Consider the following 27138-nt stretch of genomic DNA (forward strand, 5'->3'; position numbering starts at 1 on the left):
AGTTGGCAGTTATAGAAGAGTCGTTGTCTAATCTATTAATCTGATTATGATTTTACTTTGTTTCTAAAGCTGCCTAATGTACCTTTCTGTAAACATTTTACATGATGACTTATTTTATTGAACGAATCATTTATTAAGGCATAGGATACTGCATATTATTTGGTTAAGATTTCCTTTATTATCCTTGCAATCTCTCTGTTTAGTTGAGTGCATTAGCAGGATTCAAACAAAGAAAGAAAACTTTTCTTGTAATTAACATTACATGTCATTTTCTTTGTGAAATCTGGTACTTTTTAGTGTAGAGAAAGGTTTAAGGCATGTCTCAGATATTTACACCAAATTCTTGGATTACATTCATTTATTTTTTATTTTTCTTTATTCACATATTTTACACATTTGATTCTGATCATGCTATTAAATTTAAATTCAACAATGCAGGTTCTTTGGCAGTTAATGTCTCTGCATCAACTGACACCGGCACAAGTGAATATGTGAATGCTGGAGAGATAGGCGGAAGCATTGTTGTCAAAATCCCAACTTAAATCCTAAAAATTTAGGATTTTGCGACTTTCTTCACCTTCAATGACTCAAATCCATAGTAGAATCCCAAAAAATAGATAAAATCAATCGATTTTGATTGCGATTTTACGATTTTTTATAAACTAAGTCATTTATGACTATATACCATTTATAACATATATTTAGTATTAATTTTTTTTTTCGGTAGGTTACGATTTTAAAATTTCCTATATCGATTTTACAAAATTCCTTGGGTAAAATCATTCTATCTTGATTGTGATTTTACGAGTTCCGATTTTGCTATTCTCTTTCGACTTGAAGTAAAGTCCCAATTTTAACGATCTTGGGTGGAAGCAAAGACAGTCTACTCCCTTGATTGAGAATTACCCGACTGAGCATGTTCTTCTTGGACTGTTGGCAGAGAGTGCTTTGTTTGTGTGAGATTGTAAGTGGGGACGAGAAAGGCAATGTATAAATAAAAGAGATGAATTCTTGAACAATATTGGAAGAATTCTTGAACAATATTGGAAAACACTCAATTTTCATATTGATAGAGGATTGAAAAATGAGTGTACTATTATATAATGAGTGATTTATAAAGAATTATATTCATCAAATTGAAATAATTTTGTAAGGTTGAGTTACTCGAATTTACTATGTAACATAACAAGAGGTGCATTCCCTCAAAAAAAAAAAAAAAAAGAGGTGTATTGAAAAAAAAATGCAAATGCAAACCTTATTTAAAAAGTGGTAAGGTATGAAAATAGTTTATAATTAAAGAGTGACGTCTTTTACTATACAAACAGATTATGTAAAAACCAACAATAATCAAGATACACAACATTATTTTTAAATGCATTAATTTGTAGGTCTCTAAATCATTCAGGAATTTTTAAATAGGTCTTTGAACTAAAAAAAATTAAGTTATAATATTCATTATTCAAGTCCTTAAACTATAACTCTTGTAAAAAAAAAATCCTTAAACAATTTTATTTTTTTTCAATTTAGTCATTTCGTTAAACAAACCATTAACCGTCTTCAAAATATATATAATTACTATTTATGGATTTCTTGACATACACCGGCACAAGTTAGCATGATCCTACAATTATCAACCCACATTTTTAGTTTTTTTTTGTTAGTTTTCTTTTAGTAATATCATTACCCAAAATTAATTTCAAAACAATTACTATTACAATATATCCATCCATAAACATGTATTTGGGAAGAATAAAAAAGCATAGAAAAATTTCTTCCATCAAGCCATGATCAATTTGGTTATGCTTATTGGTTAATAAAATAATAGAATGAACTGATCTAAATCCAAATTACAAATCAAATCATATAACTACAACAAGAAATGCAAAAATCATAGAAGTAAATAAAAACTATACAATAGATATTGAAATGCAAAGTTTACCAATACTTTCTTTCTATGTTGGAATAACAAACCTTGTTTGTTCCCCATATTCAAAGCAACCAGAAAGATTCACCATAATAAACCCCATCAAAATCATGCCAATGCAAACTCCACTAACCAATGCACAACAATTCTTCCCAAATCCATTTTTTCCTCTTCCTTCTCTTTTCAATTTCTTATACTTGTTTTCCACAACTTGCTTTTCCATACCAAAATCTTCAAAAGAATCCTCAGCATCTTGAAAATAAAATTTTCCAATTTTCCCACCACCAACTTTCTCCACCCCATTTCCTCTAAATTTCACAATAGCCTTCTCACCAATAAATTCGGGGAAAAGCTTATCCGGTTCATCGAATACAATCATACCACTCTCATCAAGTGTCTCACCAGCATCATTCAAACAAGACTCATTGAAAGAAGATGTAGAATTAGAATTGGATAAAGAATCCTTGTCGAACTCCGGATTCGAAAATGTTGTGAAATGTGATATAGAATCCTTGTCCCTTTCATTAAAAGAATTCCTTGCTGATTCTAACCTTTGTAAAATTTGATGCATATGTTGTGGATTTGATGATGGGTTAGATGATTTAAATTCAGTGGCTGCAAGGTTTGTCATGAATGCAAGTTTTTGTTCTATGTCTTCATGTGAATGTGGACCACGTATTATTCCATCTTCAAGCATTGATTCCACTTCTTTGAGTTTTGTCTTCAAAATTTGTAAGTTAGCCATTTTTTTGAGTGACACAAAAGGTTTGGTTTTTTGAGGTTTCGGTTACTTTGTGTGTGTGTTTTGGATTTCAAAAGTGGGTGTTGTGTTTGTGAAAACGGTTCCAAACTTGGCTTTTATAAGTGGTAACCGTAATAATCACATTAATAATAACCGTTTTCATTCCATATTCTATACCACTGTTATCCAATAAAAATATTCTATACCAATATTTTTTCTTGTTACTTTTAAGAGCGTGTTCTCGAACTTCAAAGTTAGTAGAAGATTAGACAAATAGCTTTCAAAAATAATTTTCTTTTTCTCCAAACGACTACACAAAAGAAGAAACCCTATACCTCAATTGTACATTTTTTAACCCAGCCATAAAAGATGATTTTGATTTAAGATTAATTTTTTTGGAGAAAACTGAGAAAAATTTATTAAAGAAACAGACAGCTCCTCAAGCACAAGATGTGCTTAAGATAACTGAAGAGTAGCAATTACACAAAATGTTAAGGCACAACTAGCCAGAAAAGGGAAAAAAAAACAATTACACAATCGCTTGAAGACAACATAAAGGATTTAGCCTCCAATAGGGGTAATCAAAATCGAACAAGACGTTGTGTGATTTCAGCCACCAATACGTTTGGAGTTTAACCTTTTCTGCAAGAGTCTCAAGCTGGTCCGACTTGTTGTGGAAAATCCTATTATTACGATCTTTCCATATAACAAAAATCACCGAAATCCAGATAATGGTAAACGCATTCCTTGAGTTTTTGGAAAAGCATCCATGACCACGAAACTGATAAGAATGAGAACAAGTGTTTCCGTTAAACGCTGAATCGATACCTAAACACTTTGAAACCCAAGGCCATATGCGACCATAAATATCACAACGGAAGAACAAATGATCTCTGTCTTTTAAGTCACCACACATGGCCGCACATGAAAGCTGAGTAGCCGCAATAGCATCTCTCCTATGCAGATTATCCTTAGTAGGTAGCCTATTCAGAAAAAGGCGCCATACAAATATATTCACCTTTAGAGGAACCGCTTTAAGCCACAAAAAACGATCAAAACCTTCATTAAGATTGATATCAATCACTGTCAAATAAGAATATGCCGATTTAACTGTGTAACACTGCGATGAATGGAGTTTCCACACCCACCTGTCGATTGTGCCGTCCTACAAAACACAAGAAGACAATCGCTCCACACACTCCCTAACCAGCCCCTCCTCCCATGCAAGTAACCTCCTCCGCCACTTCCACGCCTCACCTTCTACCCCCTAAAGGTGAGAAAAACACAAGAAGGGGGGTTGAATTGTGTTGGCTTTTTTTTTTAAAAAACTAAGTCCAATGTTCTGAGTCTGATAGAGTTCGGAGTCTTGAACAAAGTTCAGAGTCTGATGCAGCGGATAAAGTAAATAGATAGAGAGAAGAGAAAGACACAAAGAAATTATGCAGGTTCCTTCCACAATCTAGAAGTAGTCTTGTCCCCTTTGTACTTCCAAGGAGAGTTCACTAAAATCAATATCTGATTACAATTGCTCAAACACAAAAGCAAGAGACTTCAAACTACTCAAGTACAAAAATAAGAGGTTTCCTATGCTTAAGCACAAACACAAGAGTCTTCCTATGCTCAACGCAAAATCAAGAGTCTTATAAACAAGAACAATTACACTGAAAATGTTTTAGGTTTGAACACTTGATACACAGTCAGTGGTGTTCACAATACAAATCAGATACAGACTCTTAAGACTCTAGAATTTCTAAGTTATGAAAGTTGTTAAGAAATTCTAAGTGAAATTGATGTGAAAACAATTTCAGTAGAGTTTTGGCACTAGTAAAATTGTTGTGAGTCTCTTACAATTTTCAAGTCTTCACTCCTTTATATAGAGGTGTGAAAGAGACGTTGTTGATTGCCAACACATCAAAAGATTCGTTGTTGAAGCTTGATAATCACCAATGATCTATTGCTTGATTTGGTTATTGTCCTAGGAGGGAAAAATTTCAATTTCATTCCTTGAATAGAGAATAACATGCGTAGTCACAGCTGTTATCTTGTACTACTGTAGACATGGGGAGTGGAGTAGTGGAGGTAGTGGCTGTACAATTGTAATATGTCATTTTCCTGCGCTCTTCAGTGGATAAGCATCCAATGCCTTCTAATTCCTCTGAAATAGCCGTTGCTCCAGGCTTCCATTCCTTCTGCAATGATATGCATTCAGAATAAAAACATTTAACTAACTTCAGCTTCCCGTCTTCAGACTCTGATGAACTCCAGCTTCTGATGGTTCTTCCAGACTCTCTGATGACGTCAGCTTGTGGTAGACAACTTCTGATGGTCTTTAGACGCTCTTTGTCTTCAGACTCTGTCTTCATTCATGCAACACAATCTTCCTTTGACAATTCCATTGCTCTCATTTTTCGGTGGAACAAACTTTTGGTTTTGGTTTGTTCTTGAGATGGGTTTGGTTATGTTTTTTTTTTTTTTACACATGGGTTTGGTTATGTTGTGGTCACTTTTTTTGCACATTGAAGGTGAAGAGGGAAACAACAACTTTCCTTATTTCTAACTGGTATATTTTGTCTTGTGGATAGAGATAAACAGTTGAAGTAGAGATCTCAACGTGAGAAGAGGGATTTGGTGTACAATCTAATCTTTTAAAAACTAGATCAGAGGTCGAACTGGTTAAAGTTACACGTTGAACTATTTCAATATGATAATTTGGTTATAACATGTCGGTTTGCAGAAATCGAGACCGAGTTTTTTGGTTATTTTTTCAATTTTAGTGATTGCCAATTATTTAAGCTTATTCAGATCAAAACCATCTCGGTTCATGGGCCAATCGGTCGAACTGAATGATCGAATTTTTAAAACATTGATAAAATCAACACAAATTACCCATGACGGATCCAAGATTTTTGAATAGTGAGGATACCATATATAAAAAATTTAAGCATTAATAATTATCCTCTACGTTTTTTAATATTATGAAAATTTTGAATCATTTTCTCATTTTCGAAATTAATAAATATATTTATCTCTATATATATAAACAATTATTTAACTGGTCATCTACCAGTCGATTTCATATCCGATTCTTGATAATATTCATACACTACTAGAAAAAGCAAACTTAGCGAGGAAAATTAGTGACGGAAAAAATGCAATTCCTCACAAATTTCTTGGTCGCAAAATTTAGTGACGGAATTAGAGAGGGATTTTACGTTTTCCCTCACTAAATTTAGTTTTTTTAGTAGTGATATTATCAAGAAAAGATTTCAGATATATGATTATAGATGTGGACCAAGAGATAAATGATTTGTGATAAGTGTGGATCATGTGGTCAAAATGTCAACTATTCGTACATTATACTACTAAAATAAGTTTCTAAAATTTTTGTGTAGGCACAAGCCCACACATAGAATAACATCAGTTCCAAAAAAATAAGATTCTCTCCATTGAAGAAAAAAAAACTTCAAGAAAATAATGTGAAGATTTTAGTCATTGATCTATAATTTATTAATTGTCAAAATGAATAATAGTTCTTCAACATTTACAATGCGGAGATCAATTGTCAAGATTGTCATCAAATTCGTGTTTGCTCTATTTATTCACCCTTTATCTAATGTCATGAGAAAGATAGATGCAAGTGAAAAATTAGTGAGACTTAAATATGTGGTCCACTTATTAAATGAGTTCTACTAATCTACAACTTGTATCCACCTAGCTCATATTATGGATAAATAGAACAAATCTAAACTTATTTTCATCGTTCTCATCCTTGCAAAGCACGGACAAATATTTGAAAATTATTTATTTAAATAGAGATTAAAAAAAAAGACTAATCTTAACGAATAATATTGATCACAAAGAACATCCATAATGAATATTTTAATGGTGGTTTGAGTGGAAATATTTTAATGGTGGTTTGAGTGGAAATATTTTAATGTCATTTTTTGCTTTGATGAGACTTCGTGTAGTTATGATATTTGATTCAAATTTTCATTTGTGAGGTTAATATGTATTATTATTATTAAGATTAAGATATTGTTAAAATAAGATGTGATTAAGATTAAGAATTTATGATATTTCAAAAAAAAAAACTTAAGATTTTATTATTTTAGCTCGATTGTATAAGAATAAGATATAATTTATGTCAAAAAATTGTGATGATAGTAACAGTTTTTAGTGTGAGCTCGATTTGCATGTAATTAGATTAAGAAAAGATTGAGATTGGATTTTTGTGAGCTCTACTTCTACATGATTAAGATTAAGATAAGATATTTGTATATGGTTAAGATTAAAATATTAATATTTCAATGTTGATTTTGAGTTTGCTAAAAAAATTAAGCCAAAAAATAGAGTGTAAATCATCACATCAAAATCTAAGACACCTCAACTATGTTGGTGCCCAAAGTTCACACCTATTTTTTTTTTCCTCGCTAAACCAGGAGAGAGGACAGGCATCAAGGAGAAGTAACGACATCCTAACTAGGTTGGCACTCATTGGAATGGGTTCAATTTGTATATTTATTATAATTAAAATAAGATTAAGATATCTATTTGGCAGTAATTAAGATCAAGATATGATTTAAATTAAGATAAAACAAACTCTTGTATTAGTTTATTAGACAAATCCATTAAAAGTAAGAAAAATATTAATATAATTTTGTGTTAAATATGTTCTTTTTTCTATAAATATCACTACTTTTTGATTTAGCCCTCCGAAAAAATTTCTTCAGTCATTCAAAATTTTCCGTCCACATTTTTTGTCTCTGCTTTTAAGTTAGGTCATGTGTACCTTTTAAAATTTTGAATGAGTTTTTCCATGAACGTTTTTTTTTGGAGAAGTTTTTGCATGAACATTAAGCATATTATAATAATCTCTCCATAAAAAAATATAGTTTTTTTTAACAAAACATGAATTAAATATGAATTTTTATGTTTTTGGAGCTTAAAAATTTATATTTAGTTGATGTTTAATTTGTTAAAAAATTCAATTTTTGTTGTGGAGATATTTTTATAATATTAGAAACATTGCTACAAAATTTCGAATGATACTTATGAGTTTGACTAATAAATATGGATCAAGGTGATGATGAAAAACTTTTGGTGAACTAAAAGTGGAAGCAAAATTTTAAGGAGATTAAAACGAAATGTTGGAACTTTTATAGGGATCAAAAATATATTTACCCTAACATTTTATATTGCTTTCGTGTTGATGTGATTGCAAGTGCTTCTGACACTTATTAAAATATTCTATTTTTTTGAGCTCTATTTATATATAATTAAAATAAGATAAGATTTTTAACACATTTATAGGATCACATTAATTCAAAAAGTATAACATGGAAAAGAAAAAAATAAATATGAATTAGGTAGAGAAGATGATTGATAAGTCTATGAGGAATCAATACAATAGTAATAAAGTCATTGATAAAATTCAAAGGAATTTTAATCCACGAACTCAAAGAGGAGAACTAGTTCACCCACCATTCTCATTAGAGAACAATTCTATTTACCATTGGAAGACTTCCTGAGCAAGTCACCTAAATACACGAATAAGGACTAGCTGTTTGGGCATGTGGAGATCAACTATTAGTTAGTTCTTTGAGGTTCCACTCTTCATGGTGGAAGCATGATGAAAGTTAATGTTTGAGGTCCTAGATGAAGGTGCAACACATTGGAATCAACTTGCGAGAAAGCAATCAGGGAGCTTTGTGCATAACTGCACTGTGATGGGATGTTGATGTTGTTCTATGTTGTTGGACTATTATTTATTTTAATGCTTTCATTTTACCCTAAAATATTGATGTACAATGACTTTTTAATTTGCTAATGTGAATGTTGCTTTTACATTAACAAAAGAAATTCAATATTGTAAAAGCAACATTCACATCCACAAATCATAAAGTTACCGAACAACAAATTTTGGACAAAAATTATAGCATTAATAAATAAAAGTCATACAATATAGAACAACGTCAACATCCCAGCACGGTGCAATTATGCACAAAGCTTGCTAATTGCTTTCTCGCAAGCCGTTCCACTATGGTGCGCCATCATATAGAACCCAAATATTAATTTTCATCATGCTTCCATCATGAAGAGTAGAACCTCCAAGAAATACACGTTGATATCCATATGCCCAAAAGGCTACTCCCAATCTCCTTTATTTCAAACTCATCACCACATGTAAACCCATAAATCTGCCCATTTTTTGATTGATTTGATGCAGTTCCCCTGTTTGAATTAGTTTTCCAAAACTCCTGTTAAATATAACAATCAAATCATAATCAGACGTGCATGTGGAAAAAAAAATATAAAAAAATGAAGAAAAAATATTGAACAGTTTCGGTCAATTAACAAATTTTATATGAGAAGGAAATTTGATGCAAAATCACATACATAATAATTTTATGGATACACCACGTCAACACAAAGATCACAAAACATAATAATGAAAAAATCCAATTGTTAATATCATCGTATCAAGAAAGATAATAAAAAATCAAGAATCAATTTCCTAAAAAATATAATTTCAAACTGATACTCGTATGTTACGAGAGAGTAGAAATTCAAATTAAAAAAGTGAGGATTTTTCGAGAGTTAATCAAACAAATAAAAATTTAATCCTTTTTTTTTCACGTTGAATTTAGTCAAAATAATGAAATGCATGCATATCCAAATTCAAGATCTGCAACATCCCATATAATTTGAATTTGCATGAAACCATTAACCTTTTTTTACACAATCATTTCTACCAAGATATTGGGGGAAATGATGATCAGGTCGAATAATAAGCCCAAGTAGAAAGAATAAAATCAAAATAAATGAGAGAACAAGAAGAAAAACTTACAGATTTGGAACAGTGAATTATTTGAATTAAAACTACAAAGTTAGTTCTATATCTACAGCTTCTTTGCTCTCTTGAGTATATATATATATATACTCATGTTATTATTTATAGTGCAAAAATAATAATAAACACACTATTTTGGTCAAACCCATGATGACAGTTACTTATTCATTTTTGTGAACTTATTCATTGCATCACTGTTCTTATCTTTTTAATTTACTTTATGTTTTGTTTTTTCTTAGTTTCCCACCTCATCATCGTATGTCATTTTATTTAATGTTCTTTGTCTCTTTCTTTCCTTACTTATATTCTGTTTTAAAAAATAGGGTTAATGGTGTTTTACCCCCTGTAATATAGGTCATTTTTGGTTTTCCTCCCTGTAAAATATTTTTTTTTATTTACCCCCTGTAAAATATATTTTTTTTGAAATACCCCCCTAATAGGTCATAAAAAAACGAAAAAATTCTGCAAAAAAAAAAAAATAAAGTCGTTTTTTTTATAACCTATTAGGGGGGTATTCCAAAAAAAAATAAAATTACAGCGGGGTAAATCAAAAAAAAAAAATTACAGGGGGAAAAACAAAAAATGACCTATATTACAGGGGGTAAAGCACCATTAACCCTAAAAAATATTGTGCTATTGACCCGTCATAATTAGTCTTTAATATCTAGGTGCCCCAAGATATGCCACACTTTAGGGCCGTTTTGAGACTAATCTCGAATTTCCAGCGAAACATCTATTTTTATATGTTCATTTGTCTTCTATATGGTTTTTCTTAGGAAAGTCATGTTACCAACTCTTCAAACACCATTTCAAAGTTTCATTTTCTCTTTAATTTTTAACTTTTTTTTTTTTTTGGTACAATTTAATTTTTAACTATTAATAAATAGGAATTGTTCTGGACGGTCAAAGGCCTAGGCCCAATTGCTTGCGCCTAATAACAAACTAAGCCCAAACGCTGCATTTGGAAATTTACTCGCAACACACCCCTTCTCCGTGAGGGGGGGTGCTCGTAGCAACTGAGACCTATTCAAACGAACAGTAACGTCTATTTCTCACGTTCCCGCGAATATCTCACTGACGGTTACACTTCCCCCGATTTCGTAACCGCCGGACACACGTGTGCCATTACAATGGCTCTGCTTTCAGCCACCTTTATAAATAGGAGGCTTTTCGCAGCCTCCAAGGTAGAATCTCTTTCACTCTGAAACCCCACATTCTGAACCTCTACTGACTTGAGCGTCAGAGTGTCTGCAGGTACACACCCCTCATTCGGTCCAACGCTCATTGAAGTAGATTCACAACTACGAACCACTGCATTAAAGAAAGCACCGGCAGCCACCTTTTGATCAGGTACGATCAGTGGCGTCATCTGTGGGAAATAACAAGCTATCCCCGTTTTTTACATACAAAAAACCAAAGCTTTCATACATAAAATCATGGCTGCCAACGGTGCTGCACCACGTCTCCAGAGCCTAGTCCAACGCCCCAACCGCGACGGACAACGACCTCTCCTTCTCCTGTAACCAGCCCAGGGAGGGGAACTACTCCAACGAGCACCCATCCAGTGGTTCCAACACAGGAGTAGCCACCTTTTGGTCCCCCACGACCCGAAGAGGTGGCTGACAATTCAAATCCAAAAGGATCTTGGTCCTCATCTTCTTCAAGCTCTGAGGATGAAGGCGATGCCCAAGGCGGTCTTTATGCTTTACTTGTAAATCTATATTTATTGTCTGGCTCATTGTCTTACTTTTCCGATGAATAAAGTATTGACAAGTTTTTGTTCTTTTCTACTATATTTGACTTTTACTTTATCTATACATAAACCTAATTGAATTAATCTCATGATATTGACTTGAGACCTTAAAGTGTCCCTATCCAAGGTCTTAGCTTCTTAAAAAAATAAACAAAGCAACAAAATGTAGCGTTGAAGCAATCATAGTAGGACCGTTATAAGTAACCAAATCACCTTTACCAACAACTATAACATTTCCAAAATCACCAAACACCTTCTCATATTTCACATACTTTGCCAACTCAAGCCTCTCTGCACTAGAAGCTTCAAGATCAAGGTGAAGAAGGTAATAGTTTCTTGAATGATATATTGCTTGAAGAACCCTTTTGAGCTGTGCCACTTCACCTTTTGTTCCTGTTAACAAGTATGCATATTTTGCTAGTTTTAGAAGAATTAAATGAGTTGTGAAACTTAGATTCTCTAAAGAAAGAGATGAAGAAGATGGTTTTGAATAAGGGAGAAGAATGATGATGAGGAAGAAGAGAAGGAGTGAGATTATTAAGGTTGAGATTATAAGCCATTTTCTTCGTGGGTTATGGATCTATGGTGGTTGTTGTGATGGTTTTGGTGGTGGTGGGAACTATGGTTTCGTTTCATTGGATTTTGTTATGTTTTTTTAGATTTGATTTAGTTAATGTTGTTGTGTTTCTTATGTTTTTGTCGGTGTAACAAGGTTTTGGTTTTGGTTTGTTCTTGAGATGAGTTTGGTTATGTTGTGGTTACTTTTTTTGCACATTGATGGTAAAGAGGGAAACAACAACTTTCCTAATTTCTAACTGGTATTTTTTGTCTTGTGGATAGAGATAGACGGTTGAACTAGAGATCTCAACGTGAGAAGAGGGATTTGGTGTACAATTTAATGTTTTAAAAACTAGATCAGAGGTTGAACCGATTAAATTTACACGTTGAACTAGTTCAATATGATAATTTGGTTATAACATGTCGGTTTGCAGAAATTGAAACCAAGCTTTTTGGTTATTTGTTCAATTATTCATATCAAAACCAGCTCGGTTCATGGGCCAATCGGTTGAACTGCGATTTTTAAAACATTGATAAAATCAGCACAAATTTACCGTGACCGATCCAAGATTTTTGAATAGTGAGGATACCATATATAAAAAATTTAAGTATTAATAATTATCCTCTACGTTTTTTCATATTATGAAAACTTTGAATCATTTTCGATATCAATAAAAATATTTTTCTCTATATAAATAAACAATTATTTAACCGGTCATCTCCCACTCGATTTGACATCCGATTCTTGATAATATTCATATTATCAAGAAAGGATTTCATATATATGATTATAGGTGTGGGCCAAGAGATAAATGATTTGTGATAAGTGTGGGTCTTGTGGTCAAAATGTCAACTATTCCTACATTATACTACTTAAAATGGTTTCTAAATATTGAGCAACATCTGTCCCTGCAAATTAAGATTCTCTCCATTGAAGAAAAAAAAACTTCAAGAAAATAATGTGAAGATTTTAATCATTCATCTATCATTAGTCGTCAAAATCAATAATAGTTCTTCAACATTGACAATGCAGCGATCAATTGTCAAGATTGTCATTCAATTCGTGTTTGCTCTATTTATTCACCCTTTATCTAATGTCATGAGAAAGATAGACACAAGTGAAAAATTAGTGAGACTTAAATATATGGTCCACTTATTAAATGAGTTCTACTAATCTACAACTTCTATCGACCTAGCTCATAAATAGACATTAAATAGATTATGGATAATAGAACAAATCTAAACTCATTTTCATCGTTCTCATCCTTGCAAAGGACGGACAAATATTTGAAAATTATTTATATAAATAGAAATAAAATAAAATAAAGACTAATCTTAACGAATAATATTGATCGCAAAGAACTATCATAATGAATATTTTAATGTTTTTTTGGGAGGAAATATTTTAATGTTATTTTTTGCATTGATGAGACTTCGTGTAGTTATGATATTTTATGGAATAATTCCAAACCTCAAAACTAGAAGTACTATGAGTTCAATTAGGATGTTTAAGAGTATTTAACCTATATTGTGATGGATCTAATTTAGTTTGACGTGAATATCTTTGTTGGATAATTTAAAATACATATATTATGTGAATGTTGAATGTTGTAGAAATATTGTTGTTCATATCATTCAAGTTGTTGTTTTTGATGTTGTTATGTTGAAGTTGTTATTATTTTATTCATTAACGTTGTTATGTTGTGAGCTGTTTATGTGCTGCCTCTGTTGTTGTTGAATATTAATTAAGTTGCAAGTGTTGGTCTAAGTTACAAAGTTGTAAGATGTTGTTCCAAAGTATTGGAGTCATATAATTTGTTGATGTTGTCCAAGTTGTAAGTTGTTGAGTCCATGCATACTCGTTTGAAGTTGAGGGCTTGATGCCCTGTGAGCTTTTGCTTTTACGTTGAGGGCTTGATGTTCTGTGAGCTTTTGCTCTTATGTTGAGGGCTTGATGCCCTGTGAGTGTATTTATGCTCTTTATGTTGAGGGCTTGATGCCCTGGTTGGTACCACATGCATGATTAAGAAGTTGAAGTTGCATATGTTGAGTTTAAGTTGTAGAAGTTGCATTGTCGTTGTCGTTAAGTTGTCATTTGTCAATGAGTTGTTAATAAAGAACTAAGTGAAGTATTAATATTTATTAATCGTTGTTGTTTATGTCGTTACGAGATGATGTTTATTGTTGAGATATGCGTAATAATAGTATTATTGACTGATATATTATCTCCTTATTTATATTATCTTTATTTCCTTGTAAATATCTCTTATATAATTAGGACAGATTTACTCCCTAAGATCATGAGATTTACTTTGTACATATTCTTATTATAAATACAAAAGGCTGAGAGCTAATCTCTCAAGTTATTCAGCACCAGAAAACCTTGTTCTCAACTTGGCATCAGAGCTCACGATCAGTGGGCCTGAGAGCAAAAGTCTAAAATCTCAAAACCCTAGCCGTCAAGTTACAAACCTAGTTGTCCCGTCGGTTGATCTATACCGTCGGGTCTAGGTATCACCACCGCCTCTGATATTAAATCCTTCTTTCGCTCAGTTTGGTCGGTAGGTTCCACTTTTCTGCTGTTTTTTGGTGATCTGTGAACAGTTTTTTGCACTGTTCCGAATTTGTCCTTGGTCCCACTTACACCCAAGTGCTGTCAAAGATGACTTCAACACCAGATAAGGCTGGATCCTTTGTTAAGAGTCTTGTGTCCTATGTTTTCTCCGGCAATCCCTCTATAACGTCTGAGAAACTAAATGGTGATAATTATCTCAATTGATCAGCTACTGTTAACATGTGGTTTCTTGGACAGAAGCTCGCAAATCACCTCACTAAGCAGTCCTCTGAAATTGAAAAAGATCTGCGTGATGAATGGGAGCAAGCTGATTGTCAATTAGTCTCTCTTTTGTGGCAAACCATTGAGCCCTTCTTGCTGGTCCATTATCGCTCGTACACCACTTGTTATGATATTTGGCAAAAAGCTAAGAATGTATATTCTAATGATATCCAACGTCTTTATGGTGTGATTCATAATCTAGCCACCCTGCAGATGACAGAAGATGACATCAAAACTTATGCTAACAAAGCTCAGTCAGCCGTAACTGAGTTCAAGCTCCTTGTGACCGACAACGACCCAAAGAAGATGCTTGAGAAATTGGATAATGTTTGCATGGTTTATGTCCTACATGGTCTTCATGAAAAATATGAGTCAGTTAGGAGCAACATTCTTTCTGCATCAGATATTCCCTCGGCAGAGGATCTCATCAGGCGCCTCACACGCCTTCCTGGACCGAAAGAATCAGGAGGGAACGGGTCTCAAACTGACTTGGAATCTTCTGCTTTTGTTTCAAATTTTGAAGGTCGTGGAGGACGCGGCCGTGGTCGTAGGGGAGGCCGAGGAGGTTGTGGTGGTGGCCATCCTCAATGTACTTATTGTAAACGCTTTGGTCATTATGAAGATCAGTGTTACTCCATTATTGGCTTCCCAGAAAAATCGGTGAATGTGACTCAGTCTATTGATAATGGAAACTCCAAAAACAATGTCATATCTGATGAGGAGTACAAGTCATACCTGCAGTTTAAGGCTTCACAAGCCTCATCATCGGCAACGGTTGCTCACACTGGTAATTCTACAGTCTGTCTCTCCCAATCATCATCTGTTGGCCCTTGGATTTTGGAATCTGGAGCTTCTAATCATGTGGCTGGTAATCCATCTCTTTTATCAAAAATAACCCAACCTAAAATTCCACATCATATCACTGTTGCATATGGCTCTAAAGCTAAAGCAAGTGGTGTCGGTCAAGCCACTCCTCTCCCATCTTTAAATATTGACAATGTTCTTTTTGTTTCCAACTGTCTATTCAATTTAATTTCTGTTAGCCGTTTGACCAAGAGTCTTAATTGCTCTATAACTTTCATTTCTGATTCTTTTGTTATACAGGATCGGAGTACGAAGTAGATGATTGGTACAGGCTATGAGTCACATGGACTTTACTACCTTCAGTCTTCATCTACAATTGCATCCTCTTCTACTACAGAGTCTCCAAGTCTTCTTCATCGTCGTTTAGGTCATCCAAGTCTCAAAGAGCTCAGAGTTATGGTTTCTAATTTGTCTCAGTTGCAATCATTGGATTGTGAATCCTGTCAGCTTGGGAAACATGTCTGGTCTTCCTTCCCTAGCAGTACTCAGTCACACGCCAGCTCTCCTTTTCATGTCGTTCATTCTGATGTATGGGGACCAAGTCGAGTCACTTCACTTGTAGGACATAGATATTTTGTTACTTTTATTGATGAGTTTTCTAGATGAACATGGATCTTCCTACTTAACGATAGATCAGAACTATTAAGTGTATTTCAAAATTTCTTTAAGGAAATTCAAAACCAGTTTGGTTGTTCTATTCGCATTTTGCGCAGTGATAATTCAAAAGAGTATTTTTCAACATCTTTTAATTCTTTTATGTCTGAAAACGGAGTGATACATCAGTCATCTTATCCCCATACTCCAAAACAAAATGGCATTGTTGAACGTAAACATCGTCATATAATTGAAACAACACGTACTTTGCTTATTAATGCCAATGTTCCTTTGAAATTTTGGGGTGATGCTGTCCTCACTACAGGATACTTGATTAATAGAATGCCATCATCTGTAATCCAAAACAAGGTTCCCCATTCCATATTGTTCCCTGATGAACCTTTGTTTCGTATTGCTCCTCGGGTTTTTGGATCCACTTGCTTTGTTCATGATCTTACTCCAGGTTTAGATAAATTGTGTGCTCGTTTAATTAAATGTGTCTTTCTAGGCTATTCAAGAGTTCAAAAAGGATATCGGTGCTATTGTCCCTCCACACATCGCTTCTACATGTCTGCTGATGTCACATTCTTTGAGGATACATCTTTCTTTGCGTCTTCCATTGAGTCTGAGTCTATCTCTCAAGTATTACCAATTCCTTTCCTTGTTCCGGTAATTCCACCCACGCCTGATCAGTCAACTCCATCCTCTTCTACGGAACCCCCTAGTCCTCCTCCTCCTCCACCTCCACCTCCTCCACTGCAAATTTATCAGCGTCGTCCACGTCTCCCTCCTGCCGATCCACAATCTACAGAAAGTCCAAGTGACTCATCTCCTGCCCCAATCTCCTCTTCTACTTCAGATCCGCTGACATTGTCAGATGACCTTCCTGTTACTTTACATAAAGGTACACGTTCCACCCGTAATCCTCATCCCATTTATAATTTCCTAAGTCATCATCGTTTATCACCTACATACTGCACTTTCATATCTTCTCTGTCTTCTGTCACTATTCCTAAGTCTCCACAGGAAGCTCTTTCACATCCAGGTTGGCGACAGGCTATGATTGATGAGATGACAGCCTTGGAATCTAATCAGACATGGACTCTTGTGCGTCCTCCTTCTGGAAAATCTATTGTTGGGTGTCGTTGGGTTTATACTGTTAAAGTTGGTCCAGATGGGAAGATTGACCGCTTGAAAGCTCGCTTGGTGGCTAAAGGATACACTCAGGTGTTTGGCCTAGATTATAGCGATACCTTCTCTCCTGCGGCTAAAATGGCTTCTGTTCGCCTCTTTCTTTCTATGGCTGCCATGCGACATTGGCCATTATATCAGTTGGATATCAAAAATGCATTTCTTCATGGAGATTTAGAGGAAGAAGTATATCTAGAGCAACCTCCTGGTTTTGTTGCTCAAGGGGAATGTCGTGGGTATGTTTGTCGTCTTCATAATGCCTTGTATGGTCTCAAACAATCCCCTCGAGCATGGTTTGGGAGATTCAGTAATGTTGTTCAACAATATGGCATGATTCAAAGTGAAGCCGATCACTCTATGTTTTATAAATGCTCATCCAACAAATATATCTATTTGGTCGTGTATGTTGATGATATTGTTATTACAGGTGATGATCATGATGGGATTGCAGGACTTAAACAACATCTAGTCCAACACTTTCAAGTTAAAGATCTAGGTCGGTTGCGTTATTTTCTCAGTATTGAGGTGGCTCAATCTAAGGCAGGAGTTTCTATTTCCCAGAGAAAGTATGCTCTAGATATCTTGGAGGAAACAGTTATGCTTGATTGCAAGCTGATTGATACTCCTATGGACCCAAATGTCAAGCTGCTACCTGATCAAAGGGAGACCTTTTCAGATCCAGGAAGGTACCGGAGGTTAGTTGGGAAGCTGAATTATTTGACCATGACAAGACCTGATATTTCATATGCAGTCACTGTTGTTAGTCAATTCTTGAATTCCCCTTGTGATATTCATTGGGATGTTGTGGTTAGAATTCTAAGATATATCAAGAGGGCCCTTGGAAAAGGTCTTGTTTATGCAGACAGAGGTCATTCAGATATTGTTGCGTATACAGACGCAGATTGGGCTGGAAGTCCGTCTGATAGAAGGTCCACATCTGGATATTGTGTTCTCATCTGAGGCAATTTGATTTCATGGAAAAGTAAGAAGCAAAATGTCGTTGCTAGATCAAGTGCAGAGGCAGAATATAGAGCTATGGCACTTATTACATGTGAGCTCATATGGCTCAAGCATCTTCTCCAAGAGCTTCATTTCAGTAAAATAGGCACTATGAGTATCATTTGTGACAATCAAGCAGCCCTACACATTGCCTCTAATCCAGTCTTTCATGAGCGAACTAAGCATATTGAGATCGATTGTCATTTTATTCGTGAGAAAATTATGTCTGGTGAAATTGCTACTTCTTTTGTTGGTTCTAATGATCAACTAGCCGATATCTTCACGAAGTCTCTTCGAGGACCAAGGATCACTTACATATGTGACAAGCTTGATGCATATGATTTTGTATGCTCCAGCTTGAGGGGGAGTGTTGAGATATGCGTAATAATAGTATCATTGACTGATATATTATCTCCTTATTTATATTATCTTTATTTCCTTGTAAATATCTCTTATATAATTAGGACAGATTTACTCCCTATGATCATGGGATTTACTTTGTACATATTCTTATTATAAATACAAAAGGCTGAGAGCTAATCTCTCAAGTTATTCAGCACCAGAAAACCTTGTTCTCAACTATGATGTGTTGTTTATGTCGTTATGAGATGATGTTATGTTGTGTTGTTTATGTTGTTATAAGATGATGTTTATGATGTGATGATTTATGATGTTATATGATGATGGTTATGATTTGATTATTATGTGCTATATGATGATGTATATAATGCGATGAATATGAAATTAATAATGATTAAAAGTTGATTGAGTTAATAATAAAGTATTATAAGAAGAGTTAATGTTATTAATTGATGAAGTTTAAGTTGTTCAATGTTTTTGATGATTTATATGCTTATTATTATTGAATGTGAAATCTCACCCCTTCTGCTTGGAAATGTTGCCCTCACAATTGGGTAACTTGCAGGTAATATAGATTAGCTGTGAAGTGAGTCGATTCTCTCACATGTGTCTTAGGTGCTCTGATACGTAACGGGGTGAGAATTTTGTTGTTGCTTTCTGTTCCTTACGTATTATTCTATGAAGTTTTATGAACATGTTGTTGGAATAATTTTATGAGATTTTACATTGAGACCTTTGTGCCAAGGTTGTTTTAAATGTTGAAATAATTTCCGCTGCAAAGTAATAAATGATATGATGTTTAAGTTGGACAATAAATAGTGAATTTATTCCGTTTATGATTTTATGAAAAGAAGTGTGACATTCCATTTATGTTGAAATACTCTGATTTATATCTGAAATTTCAAAGTTGGGAAACGGGGTGTTACACTTATTTTATGACTTGTGCTTTTTGTGGATTTAAATGATGAATTTCGCATTCCTACTTTGATACTAAATTTGGGTATGTGAAATTGATGCTAAACATGTTGTTGTTGAATTTTTATGTTTGAATTGTGGTTATATAAACCTTTGTTGATTTATGCTCAAATTTGTATAAAATTGTGTTGTTGTTGTTGTTGATTGTTGATAAGTTCATGTTTAAATGAAGTTGTGGTTGTTGTGAGATGTTGTTGTTGTTGAATTATACCATGGGTATTCCAATATGTGAGGTCGTGGTTTGAATTGTGAAGTTGTGTTAAGTTTTAAGTGTGAAGGACCAAAATGAACTTTTGATATATGAAGTCGTTGACTGAGATTTTGATGTTGTTGGATGAGTTAAACCTTGTGGAATTTCTGTTTTTATGTTAAGGTTATGTTAGTCGAGTTGTTTGGGAGAAAACGGGATTTTTGTGTGAACAATCGATGTTTAAGCGTTTTTGAAAATCAGTGATTATGTGAAGTTCTGGAAAATTATTTTAGGATAGCTGAAACTTGAAATTCTCTGTAGATTATGATAGAGTTAAGTGTTAAGAGCGCGTAGGCAAAAACGGCATCGAAAACGGATTAATAGTTTGGATTTTACGCACGAAATGGTGAAACGACAAAAATCGAAAAATCTGTGCTGTCAGACGAGCATGACCGTGTGTAACACCCCAATTTTATTTAATTATTTTTAGTTGATTTAAAGTCTTTTATATGATTTTTAAATAATTTATGTTGATTTTGTGGTGTGGTGTATTTTATTAAATGGCTATTTTTATTATTTAATGGAATAAGTGAGAATTAGGAATTATTTTGGAGTTTGGGGTTAAATTAGAATTAATAGAATTAAGAGGAGTTAAGGAATATTGGGAGGTTATATTTATTAAAGAATTAGAAAATAGAAGTCAGAAGCAGTTTTCACGTACAACAGAGAAAAGGGAGAAAAGACAAGAAAAGGGAAGAGGACCTAGAAGGGCTGCGATTTCAATTATCTAAGGTAAGGGTGATGCTAACTCTCAATAATCATAGTGTATGTAAACTCTGAAATTGATTTAACATGTAGTTGTTCTTGATTTTGGGAATTGGGAATTAGGTTTTCCATTGTTGAGTTTGATTAGAAAAGTGTAGAAACCATAGTAATTGTGTTAAGAATTGATGTTCAGGTTGTAGAATAACAATAGGTGATGTTCCTTATCAAATTTGGGAGTTTGTGTTTGAGTTTAGTGATTTAAGAGTGATTCTTAGGTGAAAAACGCATTGTTAAACTGATTTTTGAACTGCTGTGAAGCTCAAAATCGGCCACTGAGTTTCCAAAATTGGCCACCGATTTCTGAGCTGATTTTCTAGCTTTGGTTCGACGAAAATCGGCCCCCGATTTGTCAAAATCGGCCCCCGATTTTCTGTCAGGCAAATCTGGAAAAATTCACATTTTTCACCCGTTTCCGTTTCGAACTGGGTTTTGGTGTAAACATGAAAGTTGTAGATAATTTTGTTAGCTTTCCAATGGATTTGGTTTGACTTAAAAATGATTTTTAGTTTTTAAGATATGATGAAAATACTCCAAGGAGGTCTTAGTGAACTCTTATGAAAATTCAGCATAACCGTTTCTAAGTTAATCCAAAACTTATGGGATAATTCCAAAGCTCAAAACTAGAAGTACTATGAGTTCAATTAAGGTGTTTAAGAGTATTTAATCCATGTTGTGAGTTGAACTTTGGGATAGCAATGAAAGTTGTATAGGATATTAAGGATGATCTGTGAAGCTGATTGTGATGAATTGAGGTTATTTTTAATATGATATAATTGCATACGCATTACTTGGATTATGTGGGAATGTTAGATAGTGTTGAATTGCAAAGATATTGTTATATCACGCTGTCTGTATATTGTTTGTGTTGCTGTTGATTGAGTATGATTGTTGCTGATTGCTGGTTTATGTTTAACTACATTCCATTAGAATACACAAGGTGTAGGTTCGAGTTGTAAAAGTTGCAAGTTGTCGTTCTAAGTAACGGAGTCATAGGTTGTTGATGTTGACCAAGTTGGGGAGTAAGTCATAGTTATTATGCACAGTTGTTGTCGTTGTCGTAGTTGAGTTGTATGCTGATATACACAAAGTCGAGTTCATTACATAAACATTAAGTGGTGAGGGCTCATGCCCTGGAACGCCTTGTCGTTCAAAGCGGTGAGGGCTCATGCCCTGGAATGCTTTGTCATTCAATCTGTTGAGGGCTCATGCCCTGGAATGTTAATCATTCAACCGTTGAGGGCTTATGCCCTGGAATGCCTTGTCATTCAATCTGTTGAGGGCTCATGCCCTGGAATGATCATCATTCAAATTGTTGGGGGCTTATGCCCCGGAATGCTTAGTCATTCAACCCGTTGAAAATGGTACCACAAGCCTTTAGATGTTGTCGTTGTTGTTGGTTATGCCGTTGTAGTGGTCGTTGCTGGAGTTATTGTTGTTGTAGTTGATTGTGTCGTTGACGTAGTTGTCGATTGAGTTGTTGTTGTCGTCGTTGGTTGATTTAGTAAGTTTTATTAAAGTTGAAGAAGTATGAATATTAATGTTGAACATATGTTGTTAATTATATTATTTAATTAAGTTGTTAAATGCAGTTGATGATTATATATATCTATTATTATTGTTTGTGAATCTCACCCCTTCTGCTTGGAAATGTTGTCATTCGTATGGGTAACTTGCAGGTAATGAAGATTAGTAGGAGTGGTGGCTCAAGTGTCTTAGGGCTCTGATACGTAACGGGATGGGAAATTGTTGCTATGTTTATAATTCCTTTATGTATCAATCTTGGAACATGTTGTTGGAGCTTTTATTATCGTTGAAACAAATTATTGATGACTTTTTATGTTGAGGCCTTTGTGCCGGGAATTATTAATGTTGCTGATGAAGTTTAATGTTGAAAAATATTTCCGCTGCAAATTATTGTTGTTTTATGAAGGATGTTCATTAAATAGTTTTATATTCTATTTAAGAAAATTTTGAAAAGTAGTGTGACATTCCCGTTTGCGATGAACTCTGATTTATATTTGGTTATTTTTCTTTAAAAATTAGTTGTTGGGATAACGGGGTGTTACACCGTGCGTCCTACAGGCACGGACCGTGCGTGTCATTCGCTATTGAATGCTGTCAGAATTTCGGTTTTTGCGTTTTTGAGCCTTTTTCACCCATTTCTGTTTTGAATTGGCTTTAGGTGTAAACATGAAAGTTTTATATAAATTTGTTAGCTTTCCAATGCCTTTGGTTTGACTTGAAAATGATTTTTATATTTTTATTTATGATGAAAATACTCCAAGTAGGTCTTGGTAAAATTTTACGAAAATTCAACATAACCATTTCTAAATCAACCCAAAAGTTATGGTTTGTTTCCAATCCTCAAAAATTGAGTACTAGGAGTTTAATTAGGGTGTTCACCTATGAAATGATGGATCAAGCTTAGTTTCTTTTGATATGAATTGGTTTTGCAATATGATTAAAATTAGACGAACTTGGCGTGCTTATGTGATTTTTTGGAATTGGCCTAGGATACTCGTATGCCTAAGCTACTATGAACATATGTGAGTAGTGTATATGCTTTTTTGAGGCAATTGAACATATTTTCTTAATTTTGGTTGAATTGCTACAATTGTTTTAAAGTTGTGAATCATAGTCGAACTTTGTCGAATTGTGTCCTAATGGTATGACAACTTAAGGAATGTGTCTTGTAATCGTGTTTATATGATTAAAGTAGAATGAAATGAGGATGAATTGATGGTTTATAGGTGTTGAATATGATGTTTATCATGATATGATATATAATTCTTTTATTTGAATTGTGAGAAAATAGGTGAACTCGTTGTTTTGTAGTAATGACTATTAAATGATAATTTGATAGTGATGATGTTGATAAATGAACATGCTAAATGTTGATTGGTGTTGGTGAATTCATACATGCTAATTTAATGTAATTGGTAATGAATGCATGAATACACATATAACCGTTGATTATAGCCGTTGAATCGTCGTGAACATATGCATGGTGATTGAGTCATATGTTCATGCATCATATGTCGTGTCAGATACTTGTATCCATATAGCCGTTGACCGGATACTTGTATCCATATAGCCGTTGATTATATCCGTTGACTATGATGTTTTTGTTGCATCATGAGGTGATGACCTTTGTGAAGAATGGTATCACATGCATGTAGGAGTTGTGTCTAGGCGCATTGCATGACTTAGCATGAGTCCTAATTGCTTATTTGATTGGTGATTGGTAAATTGTATAATTGTGATAATGTGAATTTATGTGTTGATGAATAATGTGGAAGTTGAATATTTGAAGTTTAAATTGATGAACACCTTTTCAATTGATTATGCTTATTTATGAAATGTGAACTAACCCCAGTGGTCGTTTGGTTGACCGCCTCACTATATTTAAATATGGTGTAGACGGCGTGCATGATTAGCGTAACTTTGCTTGGTGAGTTGCTAGAGGCTAGCTTTGGAGCTACCTCGTTTATCTGCTTTGGAGTCTTAGTATAGGGCTCTGATTTAGGGTGTCGGTCTTTCTTTTATTTTGGTGTTGACTATGTTGTTGAGATTGGAGATTTATTTGACGATGTATTTATGATGCTTATGACATGGCTATTTGGAGATGTATGCTAATTATCCGCTGCGACGTTTTTGATAATTTTTTTAGTATGCATGTTTCTGAGAACTATTGAAGACCATACATCTATTCGTTGAATATTTATATTATTCGCGTGTTTTATCGCGTTAATAGAAGTAAGACGTTATGTAACAGCCCGATTTTTAGCTAGATTTATTTTAATTATTTTTATTATGTGTTTTATATGTTTATGTGTGATTGATCATCATTGGGTGCACTTTCATGAGTTTTCGTATTAGAAGGGTATTTTGGTAATTTTGTGAGGATGGGTAAAATTATAATTTTTAGTGGGAATTGCTTTTAGTAATTAGTGAGAATGGTTATTTCATTAAGTTACTAGGGAAAGTCGAGGTTTTACCGTTAGTGACATTTTACCGTTATTAATTAAAATATCGTTTGGGTGTAGTAATATTTTTGGTTTGAATAGAAATGGGTTGAGCCCACTAGAGACTAAGTTAGGCCCATTAGCAGGATATACCACAAAACAATTGTCTTAGAGAAAACATTATTCATTTCATTTCACAAACATTTTAGAGAGAGAAAGTGGGAAGAGAAGATAAGGGTTTGGAGAAAAGAACTTGAAGAATCCAATTGGGTAAGCTTAGGAGTTAAATTGAAGCCTAGGTTTGGTCTAATCTTCATCTAAGTTAAGGGGGTTAGTCTTTATCACCATCATGTTCATTCTTTGCAATTTTTCATGATTTGTATGAAATGGGTTGAAATGAATGAATGGATAATTGTTGCTAAATTCATGCTCCAACTTCAATGATATGTTTGTATGCATGATTTGATGATGATTGTATGATTGTTGGTGAAATTACATGTTTAAATATGTAAAAAGGATAAGTTATGAATATTGTGCTCAATTGATGAATTTCTCCTAAGTTGTTGTTAGTTTGAGATGTGATGCTTGTTCAAATGATGTTATGAATGTTATTTGATATTATGATTAATGAATAATTGCTTGGGTTTGCATATTCATGGATTGTTGATGAGAATTTGAGTTGTGTTGGTGTTTTGGTGAAAATGAAGAGTTAGCTCAAATGTCAAGTGTTTTTAAAATTGAATGTGTCTCTGTGAGTCTTTTTAATCATAGTGACCTATAAACATGTCCTGAAAACGTATTTTGGGATTGGGGAATCAAATTGGAGGATTTTGAGTGAAAGGGGTTCCAAACCCGTAACTTTTCTGCAAACCTGTGAAGGTTCGCTTAGAGGTTCGCTTAAGCGACCTGGTAAGCGAACATTCATAGTATTTTCTGGATTCAGTTCGCTTAATCGAACTGTGGGTGAACGGGTAAGCGAAGTTTTCTGGTTGCTACTGGAACTCGTTCGCTTAAGCGAACATGTCGTCGCTTAAGCGAACTGGTGAGCGACCAGCCAGCGACCAGTAAGCGGACAAAGTGAGTTGCTACTATAACTTGTTCGCTTAAGCGAACCAGGTGGTCGCTTAAGCGAACAGCTCCCAATTTCAGCCACTTTGATCTTTTGTTCCGAGTCTTTGGGGGCCAATCCGAGTTTTCTTAAATGATGTCTTAAACATGTTTAACCACTGTTAATCCTCCAAAACCTACTGGAACAATGATTGCTTGCATATACTTGGGATTTTTAAAATGAGTCTTAACTTGTGAAATTTTGAGAGTTCCAAACTTTGTCGGAAAACAAATTTTGTAATCCAATGAGGCTTGCAAGTGAACCTACAGCTCATATAGACTTAGTTGATGCTTGCAAGGGTGGTCAATACCTCATTCGAAGTAAAATGATATTTTGAGTGGGAAATGAAAGGTTGTGAAAAAGGGATTCTTTATGAACTTAAGTTGTGCTTGGGTTAACGTGTTAGTCCGAAGACGATTTAACTTAATGCACGTATTATTGATCAAGATTGGTTAATAGTGTTCAACTTGTACATGTTGTTTGTTTCAAGTGAGTATGGTGAAATGTTCATATGATTAAGTGGATTGTATGAATGATATTATTGATTGTTGATAATCAAGTTGTTTGTGTGATGATGAATACTATGATTTAATTGTGTGTGGGCATGTTTTCTTGGTAATGCAATGTTGTGGAGATAATCAATATAATTGGGTGTTGTCCTATATATTGAGTTGAGATTGAGAATTGTTGTCGCATTATCGAGTCATTACACATGTCCATGCATCATAGTCGTTGTTGCTGTAAAAGGGATGACTCTTTTACTTCGAGATTATTGTAAGGCAGGTGTGAGCCCTTACAATCGATGTGCAAGTGGCATCGAAAGGTGACGACCTTGTTGAGATTTGGTACCGCATGCATTTATATGTCCATAAGTGCATATCATAGCATGAGTCCTATGTGAATTATGTGATTGGTGATGAATTGAGATGAATGAATGTTGCTAATGATTGTTTATGAATGATGTTGAGAATGAATATTTATGATTGGATAATTATTCATGTGATTGATATATGTGGATACGAACTATCTAGTTGTGATATAAGTATTTATGTATGAACATTATTATTCAAGTACATGATATTATTGAATTTGATTATTATCTAGATTATGATAATGTAATACTTACCCCAAGTGGTTTTAACCGCCTACTTGCCTGTATGGGTGAGTAGACATTGTGCAGGAGTAGTCTCGGTGAGTCTTTGCTTGGGATATCGGGAGCTTCCTCCGATATCGGTGTCGCGTCGACTGTGATCTAGGCTTGTCGTGTCGGTCTAGATTAGGTTGTTTATATTTTCCGTTTGGATTATTGCTTTGTTGATGACTACCCGTATGTTTGGGTTTTGAGATTTATCTTTGAGACATAATTTATTTGCTCATGGCATGTATATATTTGATCACTCTGAT

The 27138-nt window shown here is 34.1% G+C and overlaps 1 long non-coding RNA gene across 1 annotated transcript; it reads right to left on the reverse strand.

The window, feature by feature from the left end:
- Positions 1-8005: 8005 nt before the first annotated feature.
- On the reverse strand, positions 8006-9609 carry LOC112421377 (uncharacterized). Its single transcript, XR_003011667.2, has 2 exons — positions 9514-9609; positions 8006-8923 (listed from the first exon to the last, which is right to left on the reverse strand). It is a non-coding gene; the product is annotated as an uncharacterized lncRNA (long non-coding RNA).
- Positions 9610-27138: the final 17529 nt, after the last annotated feature.

Source organism: Medicago truncatula, chromosome 4, assembly GCF_003473485.1.
Source record: "Medicago truncatula cultivar Jemalong A17 chromosome 4, MtrunA17r5.0-ANR, whole genome shotgun sequence".
Taxonomy (NCBI): domain Eukaryota; kingdom Viridiplantae; phylum Streptophyta; class Magnoliopsida; order Fabales; family Fabaceae; genus Medicago; species Medicago truncatula.